The sequence below is a fragment of the Mya arenaria genome, chromosome 10 (assembly GCF_026914265.1).
Source record: "Mya arenaria isolate MELC-2E11 chromosome 10, ASM2691426v1".
Classification (NCBI taxonomy): domain Eukaryota; kingdom Metazoa; phylum Mollusca; class Bivalvia; order Myida; family Myidae; genus Mya; species Mya arenaria.
The window spans coordinates 72,815,598-72,827,295 of NC_069131.1; positions in this window are offsets into that span (position 1 = coordinate 72,815,598).

The following is an 11,698-nucleotide window of genomic DNA, read 5'->3' on the forward strand; positions in this document are numbered from 1 at the left end:
TCGGTGTAGACTAATTTGTGTTAGCTCGATTGTAGTCAAGCTTTTGCAAATTCGTTCCTGTGGCCAAAGGTGTTAAGCACGAACGAACATGCCATTTGATAGCAGTGTGTCTGTGTAGACTTATTCATTTTAGCTCGATTGTAACGAAGCTGGCAGCTAATATAAACACGCTCAAGTTTCCTAGGCAGAAACCAGTACCGTGTCTTTTTAAGTGGCTCTGAGAAGGTACCCCTGGTGGGGTTCGAATCCACAATGTCTTCAGCGAGAGGCGGTCATCGGTACCACTAGACTGCTCTCACCCTCTTGTGTATTGATACCAATATTTTAGCTTGCCGTTGAAGTAATCTGGCCTGTTCGTATTTATAAATGTCATACGGCTGTATACAGTCGTGTAATCACTCCGTGAGTTGAATAATTATGAAACGGACAAGAAAAAAGAAGTTGTCAGTTGTTGTTTTCAGTCGAACAATTATAAACGGTAGAGTTATGGGCCTTGTCACTCATGTGTACATGTGTACCAAGTTTCATACGGATGTCTTTAGCGGTTGTGTGGAATGGCCTTGGTTAAAGGTTTTGACATTTTAATTGGTTTTCCGGTTAGCTCAGTGGTTAGCGCATTTTCTTTTCACCAAGGCGTCCCGGGTTCGATTTCCGGCCCGGGCGCATGTGAGATGGTGGTCACCAAGCCGGACAAGTGGGTTTTCTCCGGTTTCCCCCACAACACAAGACCACACTCTCGCGCAACATCGTGCCAACGAGAGTGACTTAGTATAAGCTATCATAGCTTCCTTCACAATCGTTGTGAAATATATAATGTTCAAAGTAACAGTTTTGCACAACGGCACGATCTCTATGACGATCTAATTGACACATTGACATTCTAAGAACGACGTAACAGTCTCGGCCAACATGCAGTCTAAGAGGAGTTTCCCCGTTTAATAATAGCGCGGAATGGTTTTTCCTTGCACCTTGCCATGTCAATAAGTGTTTTAGCCAACTCGCCGTCATTTTCAGCAGTGTTAATGTCTTTCAAAAGTTTCCTTCGATCATCTCATCATCGACGTTTATCTGTCGGGCTCTGTGTCTACGTTGTTTCGCACCAACTGTCCGCTTCCTTGCACTGTTAATCCTATTGGGAAGCCATGAAGTGTGAAGCTCACGTAATGGGTTAGGGTAAAATATACCGACGCTATTTTTAAACTCACTGGGTAGACAAATACAGTAGAATTCGAATTGGAAACATATATGTAAAAACTGCGAAAGATGAATGTACCGTAAGCGATGTGATACACCCTTAAATAAGATGCAATGCGTTGTGCACAACGATATCAATTCTATGGAAGTTATTGACAATTTTCATTTCTTACGATTGTATCATCTGGTGTCTAGTCCCTTAAAACTGAGATTTTACCAGTTGCAGTATGTGTATTAATGATGGTTGGCTTACCTTATATCCGGTTTTCGGATAATGGGAGCAGGAAAATCTTTATTGACATGATTGTTAAAACTATTTCAGAATCATTTTGTTATTTATACTGCATTTACTAGTATACGACTGTTTACTTTGGCATGATTCGATTCGTCTTATCAGCTGTAGATACGATTACAACTTTCCTTGTCGAATAAGCAAGGTCGACACGTGCGCAAAGTCGCATATCAAGGAAAGGGACAAATTTATCGTCAAGCGATAAACAACGCGGTCTACTCGATTCGCCTTGTTTGTTTATAGGAATAGACCGGTTTTGTTAATCGAATAAAACATGGCAACGGAATTATCTTTGAAACAAGTTAAATACATTTGAAACAGCATACAATAAGTGTTTGATTAGTAAACATAACAATCTAAATGTTCACCTAGTTTACAAACATTCCCTTTCCATGTGAAGTCAAAGTAGCAAGTATATTAATTTGGCTTCCGCCGTTTTCTGTGGGGAGTTAATATCAGTTTTGATTGAAAATAAACATCATTGTATACATTGTCTGACCTTACAGAACTATATAGACATGAATTTCGAATTTATATTACCGTTTGTGTACATTATTGTATATGGAGTTCTGTTAATCTTAAGGCGAGAAAGCGAGTCTATGCTTGCAGAAGGTTTAATGAACTCTTAGGGTTTAAATTTGTTTGAACCAATTCGATGACAGTATTTATTCATCATCATCAGCAGCAGCAGCAGCAGCAGCAGCAGCAGCAGCAGCAAGGATTAAATTAGATAGCACTCAAAGTTTGAATATCTTAAATTGATAGTAACATCGGCACATCGTTCAAAATTGATAACTGTCCATGTCCTGTTGGGACAAGATCCCCTACATGCCCCACCCCTTTCAGCCAGTGTTACTCCCATTTCATTGTTCAATTATATATAGGTTATAGTTCATGCATTACAAATTAAGCAATTGTATTTTAATGGAGCGGCAGCAACCGTATGATCATTTCGTAAACTTGGTAATTGGTTATGTATATGATTTATGCATTATTTTTGAGAAATTGCAAATGTACATGTATGAAAATGTATCTATTTTATTATATTCTAAATTTTGGAATTAAGTTTAAGTAACTGAATTTATATTTGAACTTCTTTAAATGTCAGGGTTGAACATAACTGCGATAAATACATCACAAGAAAACATTAAACATGGAGCATGCTTATGACGTCACGACCCAATCAATGAATCTTCTTAACCATCTTGGCTAATAACAAAAGTAGAGTGCGCGGAATACTGGGCTCTGATTGGCCTGTTTATGAAACTATGAACTATACATACATTAGCTTTGGGATACACTTGACGTTATTTATGTTTAATACCGATATGTTTTTATAACGTTTTGTAAGTTCTTAGCCAAGATCTTCTAAATCGCGTAAATGATCTGAAATATTACAGGAATATGAGTTTTATCTAATTCATTTTTTTCGATTATGCTATGCAATAGATGCACCTGTGCATGAAAATCACATATGGTTTACCGCGAATAAAACAATGATACAAGCGAATTATAATAGACTTTATTGCAATTCCAGGCAATATGCCTTGGAATGCACCGATTTATTTACATTAATAACACATTAATAACAATTCCATGTGTGTCATTTTCGCTGAGAATTTTTATGCGTTAATTGTTAATCGATGTAGGTAAATTGTAGATAATTTCTCCAAGCTCAAAGCTATGATTTGTTTATATCAAAAGTAGCTGCATTCTAAATTCGTTTATTTAAGTTATTACATAAATTGGAAAGGAAACGTTTTCTGATATTTTTAATCGTACAGTAATAGAGTTGCGGGCCCTTATTCCAGTATTATCGATTTGAGTCTAACAATTACACGTTGTGGTTTCTGAAGAAATGATTGCTTATGTATTTGTTTCTTTATTCCTACTTTACAGAAATAAGCACTCATTTCACAGTAAGAGGCAGGGTCCAGATTGACATTGACCCATAGTTCATAGTTCGAACAACTGCGGAAGAAGACTTGGACGCGCACCAAATATCTCATGTACGGGTCCTGCAGTTATGGACGTGGAGAGTTTGAAATTTTAAGTGATCCCTATTTTCAAGAATAGCTATCCCAGACAGGCGCAAGTTTGATTCCTTTGTGGTCGGGTGTGGGGGAGGAGGGGGGGGGGGTAGACACATGAAGGTATTTGATAAATGCCATGTATTGCCATGGAAACCAGAGTGTTCCATTTAATGCCGTTCATTAAACATTTTGGATAAGGACCACCGTGTGATTGGGAACTACACGATGTCACTCGTAAACAACATGGTGTCCCTCGGGAACTACATGATGTCACACGGGAACTACATGTTGTCACTCGGGGACAACATGATGTAACTCGGGAACTACCTGATGTCACTCGGGAACTACATGATGTCACTCGGGAACAACATGATGTCACTCGGGAACTACATGATGTCACTCGGGGACAACATGATGTAACTCGGGAACTACCTGATGTCACTCGGGAACTACATGATGTCACTCGGGAACTACATGATTTCACTCGGGAACTACATGATGTCACTCGGGAACTACATGATGTCACTCGGGAACTACCTGATGTCACTCGGGAACTACATGATGTCACTCGGGAACAACATGATGTCACTCGGGAACTACATGATGTCACTCGGGAACTACATGATGTCACTCGGGAACTAAATACTGTCACTGGGGACTTACTTGTTGTCACTCGGGATCTACATGCTGTCACTCGGGAACTACATATTGTCACTCGGAAACTACATGGTGTCACTTGGGATCCACACGCTATTACTCGGGATCTTCATTCTATCACTCAGAAAACATGCTGTCACTCGAGAACTACATGCCATCACTCGGGAACTACATGCCGTCACTCGGGAACTACATGCCGTCACTCGGGAACTACATGCTGTCACTCGGGAACAACATGATGTAACTCGGGAACTACATGCTGTCACTCGGGAACTACATGCTGTCACTCGGGAACAACATGCTGTCACTCGGGAACAACATGATGTCACTCGGGAACTACATGATGTAACTCGGGAACTACATGCTGTCACTCGGGAACTACATGCTGTCACTCGGGAACAACATGATGTATCTCGGGAACAACATGATGTAACTCGGGAACTACATGATCTCACTCGGTAACTACATGCTGTCACTGGGGAACAACATGATGTCACTCGGGAACAACATGCTGTCACTCGGGAACTACATGATGTCACTCGGGAACAACATGCTGTCACTCGGGAACAACATGATGTAACTCGGGAACAACATGATGTAACTCGGGAACTACATGATGTAACTCGGGAACTACATGCTGTCACTACATGCTGTAACTCTGGAGCTACATGATGTCACTCGGGAACTACAGGCTGTCACTGGGGACTTACTTGTTGTCACTCAGGAATTACTTGGTGGCACTGAGGAACTACATATTGTCACTCGGGAACTACATGCCGTCACTCGGGAACTACATGCCGTCACTCGGGAACTACATGCCGTCACTCGGGAACAACATGATTTAACTCGGGAACTACATGCTGTCACTCGGGAACAACATGCTGTCACTCGGGAACAACATGATGTCACTCGGGAACTACATGCTGTCACTGGGGAACAACATGATGTCACTCGGGAACAACATGCTGTCACTCGGGAACTACATGATGTCATTCGGGAACAACATGCTGTCACTCGGGAACTACATGCTGTCACCCGGGAACAACATGCTGTCACTCGGGAACAACATGATGTCACTCGGGAACTACATGATGTAACTCGGGAACTACATGCTGTCACTCGGGAACTACATGCTGGCACTCGGGAACAACATGATGTAACTCGGGAACAACATGATGTAACTCGGGAACTACATGATGTAACTCGGGAACTACATGCTGTCACTACATGCTGTAACTCTGGAGCTACATGATGTCACTCGGGAACTAAATGCTGTCACTGGGGACTTACTTGTTGTCACTCGGGAACTACTTGGTGGCACTGAGGAACTACATATTGTCACTCGGGAACTACATGCCGTCACTCGGGAACAACATGCTGTCACTCGGGAACAACATGATGTCACTCGGGAACTACATGATGTAACTCGGGAACTACATGCTGTCACTCGGGAACTACATGCTGGCACTCGGGAACAACATGATGTAACTCGGGAACAACATGATGTAACTCGGGAACTACATGATGTAACTCGGGAACTACATGCTGTCACTACATGCTGTAACTCTGGAGCTACATGATGTCACTCGGGAACTAAATGCTGTCACTGGGGACTTACTTGTTGTCACTCGGGAACTACTTGGTGGCACTGAGGAACTACATATTGTCACTCGGGAACTACATGCCGTCACTCGGGAACTACATGCTGTCACTCGGGAACAACATGATTTAACTCGGGAACTACATGCTGTCACTCGGGAACAACATGCTGTCACTCGGGAACAACATGATGTCACTCGGGAACTACATGCTGTCACTCGGGAACAACATGCTGTCACTCGGGAACAACATGATTTAACTCGGGAACAACATGATGTAACTCGGGAACTATATGATGTAACTCGGGATCCACATGCTGTCACTCGGGAACAACATGCTGTCACTCGGGAACAACATGATGTAACTCGGGAACAACATGATGTAACTCGGGAACTACATGATGTCACTCGGGAACTACATGCTGTCACTCGGGAACAACATGATTTAACTCGGGAACAACATGATGTCACTCGGGAACTACCTGATGTAACTCGGGAACTACATGCTGTCACTCGGGAACTACATGCTGGCACTCGGGAACAACATGATGTAACTCGGGAACAACATGATGTAACTCGGGAACTACATGATGTAACTCGGGAACTACATGCTGTCACTACATGCTGTAACTCTGGAGCTACATGATGTCACTCGGGAACTAAATGCTGTCACTGGGGACTTACTTGTTGTCACTCGGGAACTACTTGGTGGCACTGAGGAACTACATATTGTCACTCGGGAACTACATGCCGTCACTCGGGAACTACATGCCGTCACTCGGGAACTACATGCTGTCACTCGGGAACAACATGATTTAACTCGGGAACTACATGCTGTCACTCGGGAACAACATGCTGTCACTCGGGAACAACATGATGTAACTCGGGAACAACATGATGTAACTCGGGAACTGCATGATGTAACTCGGGAACTACATGCTGTCACTCGGGAACTACATCATGTCACTCGGGAACTACATCATGTCACTCGAGAACTACATGATGTCACTCGGGAACTACATGCTGTCACTCGGGAACAACAACAACCACCATTTGCCATGGTTGTGAAATTTAATCGAAATTTTCTTTTTTCATTTGTCTGGAAGCGGCAATATGACCATTCTTATGAATTTGATTGTGATGTGGGAACTTCTGTTCAGGAGAAGGCGTCTTTGAAAAAGCAAATGTTGCAAAGATTTTTTTTTGCAAAAAGAGGCCAGACATGGAAAAATTGAGTGATAAATTACCGGGTTATAAGTCATACCTTTAAATACTAATTCTTGATGAAGACTGACGCGGAAGAATCCCACGAGGTCTCTGTAGTTGTGTACATATGTTACCCGTAACTCGGGCTGATAGCACAATACAGTTGATGTACGACCCAAGAAGGCTTACATATTTCTATCATAATCACGTGTGACTTTCAGCACGTGGCACTAAATATATGTCACGTGGAATACTTCTCACTACGAGACTTACGGTGCATCTCAGCATCGCTGCCGTCATCTGTTGTATACTTCACGTGGCCGCCAAGAAAGCAAAACTTTATATAAAAGTATAATAGTGTTATAAGTACTGTGTTTTGATGCAGGAAATTATTTCTGACTTGAGTGGAATTTTGTAGAATCGGATTTCACGAGGCGCTAGCTTAGTGCAATCAAATTATGCAAAACATCCACGATAGTCGAATACTACAATACGGATCAAACGCAGTAATAAAATCCCGTTTAATATACACATTTCTGGTTTAAATCGATAAAAAATCACAATTTAAATGATACTTTTTCTTACGTGACGTCATCAGAGTGGAAAACAGCCGTATTAATGCACGGGAATCAGCACTACATGTACCGTTTATGCTATGTTTATTATGCTATTGCGTGGCATTATGATGGGCATATAATAAACATTATTATTATACTTGAATAAGTGCAGAACGCTGCAAAAAGCTAGACCGTATTAACTTCTTATAACAATTGATTATTCTACTTGAATAAGTTGAATAAACTAGTGATGTGTTCGTATAAATATTTTTGTAGAAATAATAGGTGAACAGTTTTAAATGTCTAGTGGTGTCGTCATGATGAGGTCAGCAACAAATTAAAAAAAAATCAATAAAAAAAATTCGAATATTGCAGATAAAATAAATGTGCATTCGTGGTCTAATTAGTTTCAGGCAATGTGAAGAACAGTGCAATCAATGACAAGAAAAAGCTAAAAACACATTTGTCACTAAGAGCATTTCATTCCTGTCTTTCAACGCACAAACAGTTTCTTTTCTCGACTTACTCTCTCTCTCTCTCAGATATCACAGGCTACCAATTCAACAAATGGCAAAACAATACGATAGGATTCGGGATTAACGAATTTCAGCCTGCCAAAAACCTCGTCACAGGTAATGGGCCCTGATTTTTACGCGTAGGACTACCGCGCATGAATACAAATCCATGTTATCAGATCTCGCGAGAATCTCGCTAGCGTTCCGAATACGACCATGAAGACATTTTTCCCTAGTCCTTGTCAGATCATATTTCGATACCAGCTCACTGAGTCTTGTAGCAGGTTATCAACCGACAAAATCTTTTTGTTTCCCGATCTTCCTGTGTATTACTCCGCCAGACAAAGCAAGGTAAGACGTCAACATCTTCTTCAATTATCTAACGTCGTTTGTGTCCGGCAAACTTCGGCACAATGAAAGTAGCTTGCCATATTGTATTCGTTGGCAAGTGCTGTAAATGTTGATATCTTTACGATACAGAGCCTCATTGGCATATCAAAGCTTTGTGGCTGCCCAAGCTGTCAAATCCATTAAAAAAGAACACGTGCTATGATGACCGTGACCGCCACATGTTTGTTGCTGTGAAGTGATATCGGGTATATCGCTGTAACCTCTTCATCCAAAACATACATGTATGATCTTGGTACCCGTCCGATACGTAATGCAAAACATCTCAAAGGACCGCATGAGGTACCGTCGTATAAAATTGTTCATTCATTCATTCATTTATTTCAATAAATCCTCCTCAATGGAGATTTGAACACAATGTAATATATATGAGCATGATTAAATATGTAAGAGGAAGTAGCATACAATACAATACATACGTAAACAATGGGTTCGTGTCATCGCAATATTATTGACAAAGTAACAGCAATTGTATGACCATATAATATAAGCATGATCATCTAACGCAATATATGCACAAATGCCACTGTTTCAGTATTATTTAAACACTATCGAAGGTTTTGTATACATTGAACGCATCTTGTACATAGCGAAAGCTGAGCTTGTAAACAGCAATTGATTACAGTCTTCATTTTGTATGTAAAATGTCCCTAAAAAAAATCTCTGAAAATGGTCGAATCTGTTTTAGCTCAGTCGGATCCGACATGTAGACCAAATAACATAATATTATTTAGATCACGATAAAAACGTTCGCGTACACTGCTGTATACGGACAAGGATAAACAATATGTTCGGTTTTGTCAAAGAACACGCGTTTGCAAATTAAACACACATGCAATTTAGGTAGACCTATGCATATATACACTATTGTTCTCCAACATATGTGTATAAACATTACTACCTTATTAAAGTGCCAACACAAAATTAAGTCAAAGTCAAAGTAACTTGTATAAAGTAAGGCCTCCTGCTCTTAATACTTCATATAAAATACAACGCATAAAAAAGATAAAGCGTAGTTTCTCTCTTTCACATAACACGTATTCTTTATCTGCTTGTTTCACAATATCCTTAACATAAAAAGCTATATATTTTATTTTATCTTCGTTTCAACATTGCCTAAGATTGCAGAAATATTAAAATTCATATTAACCATCGTACAATGAAGATATACACGTTTTTCATCAGTGTAGATCTATATTCCACAGTGTAAAGCTGGTGTACAGATAGTAATTGTATTCCGTTAGCTGGTAAACAGATAAAGTAATTGTGTTCCGTTGTTGTTCCATAATGTATAGCTGGTATTCAGATAGAGTAATTGTGTTCCGTTGTTATTCCATAATGTATAGCTGGTATTCAGATAGAATAAGTGTGTTCCGTTGTTATTCCATAATGTATAGCTGGTATTCAGATAGAATAAGTGTGTTCCGTTGTTATTCCATAATGTATAACTGGTATTCAGATATAGTAAGTGTGTTCCGTTGTTATTCCACAATGTATAGTTGGAATATATAGCTGGCATTTAGATAGAGTAATTGTGTTTCGTTGTTATTCCATAATGAAAAGCTGGAATTCAGATAGAGTAATTGTGTTTCGTTGACATTCCATATTGTATAGCTGGTATTCAGATAGAGTAATTGTGTTTCGTTGTTATTCCATATTGTATAGCTGGTATTCAGATAGAGTAATTGTGTTTCGTTGTTATTCCATAATGTATAGCTGGTATTCAGATAGAGTAATTGTGTTTGGTATTCAGATAGAGTAATTGTGTTTCGTTGTTATTCCATAATGTATAGCTGGTATTCAGATAAAGTAATAGTGTTTCGTTGTTATTCCATAATGTATTGCTGGTATTCAGATAGATTACTTGTGTTCCGTTGTTATTCCATAATGTATAGCTGGTATACAGATAAAGTAATTATGTTCCGTTGTTATTCCATTATGTATAGATGGAATATATAGCTGGTATTCAGATAGAGTAATTGTGTTCCGTTGCTTTTATTCCATAATTTAAAGCTGGTATTCAGATAGAGTAAGTGTGTTCCGTTGTTATTCCATAATGTATAGATGGAATATATAGCTGGTATTCAGATAGAGTAATTGTGTTTCGTTGTTATTCCATAATGTATAGCTGGTATTCAGACAGATTAATTATGTTTGGTATTCAGATAGAGTAATGTGTTTCGTTGTTATTTCATAATGTATAGCTGGTATTCAGATAGAGTAATTCTGTTTGGTATTCAGATAGAGTAATTGTATTTCGTTGTTATTTCATAATGTATAGCTGGTATTCGGATAGAGTAATTATGTTTGGTATTCAGATAGAGTAATTGTGTTTCGTTGTTATTTCATAATGTATAGCTGGTATTCAGATAGAGTAATTGTGTTTCGTTGTTATTTCTTAATGTATAGCTGGTATTCAGATAGAGTAATTATGTTTGGTATTCAGATAGAGTAATTGTATTTCGTTGTTATTTCATAATGTATAGCTGGTATTCAGATAGAGTAATTGTGTTTCGTTGTTATTCCATAATGTATAGCTGGTATTCAGATAGAGTAATTGTGTTTCGTTGTAATTCCATAATGTACAGCTAGTATACAGATAAAGTATTTGTGTCCCGTTGTTATTCCATAATGTATTGCTGATATACAGATAGAGTGATTGTGTCCCGTTGTTATTCCATATTGTATAGCTAGAATACAGATAAAGTAATTGTTTTGTTGTAATTCCATAATGTATTGCTGTTATTCAGATAAAGTATTTGTGTTTCGTTGTTATTCCATAATGTAAAGCTGGTATTCAGATAGAGTAATTGTGTCCCGTTGTTATTCCATAATGTATAGCTGGTGTACAGATAGAGTAATTGTGTTCCGTTGCTTATCCATAATATACACCTGGTATATAGATACAGTAATTGTGTCCAGAATGTTTTCCATAATGTATAGCTGGTATAGAGATACAGTAATTGTGTCCAGAATGTTTTCCATAATGTATAGCTGGTATAGAGATAAAGTTATTGTGTCCAGAATGTTTTTCCATAATGAATAGCTAGTATACAGATAAAGTAATTGTGTCCAGAATGTTTTTCCATAATGTATAGCTAGTATACAGATAAAGTTATTGTGTCCAGAATGTTTTTCCATAATGTATAGATAGTATACAGATGAAGTAACTGATAATTTGGCGAAGACGTCAAGTGCAGGTAAATATAGTGATTACAACAAAGGACAAGCACACGAC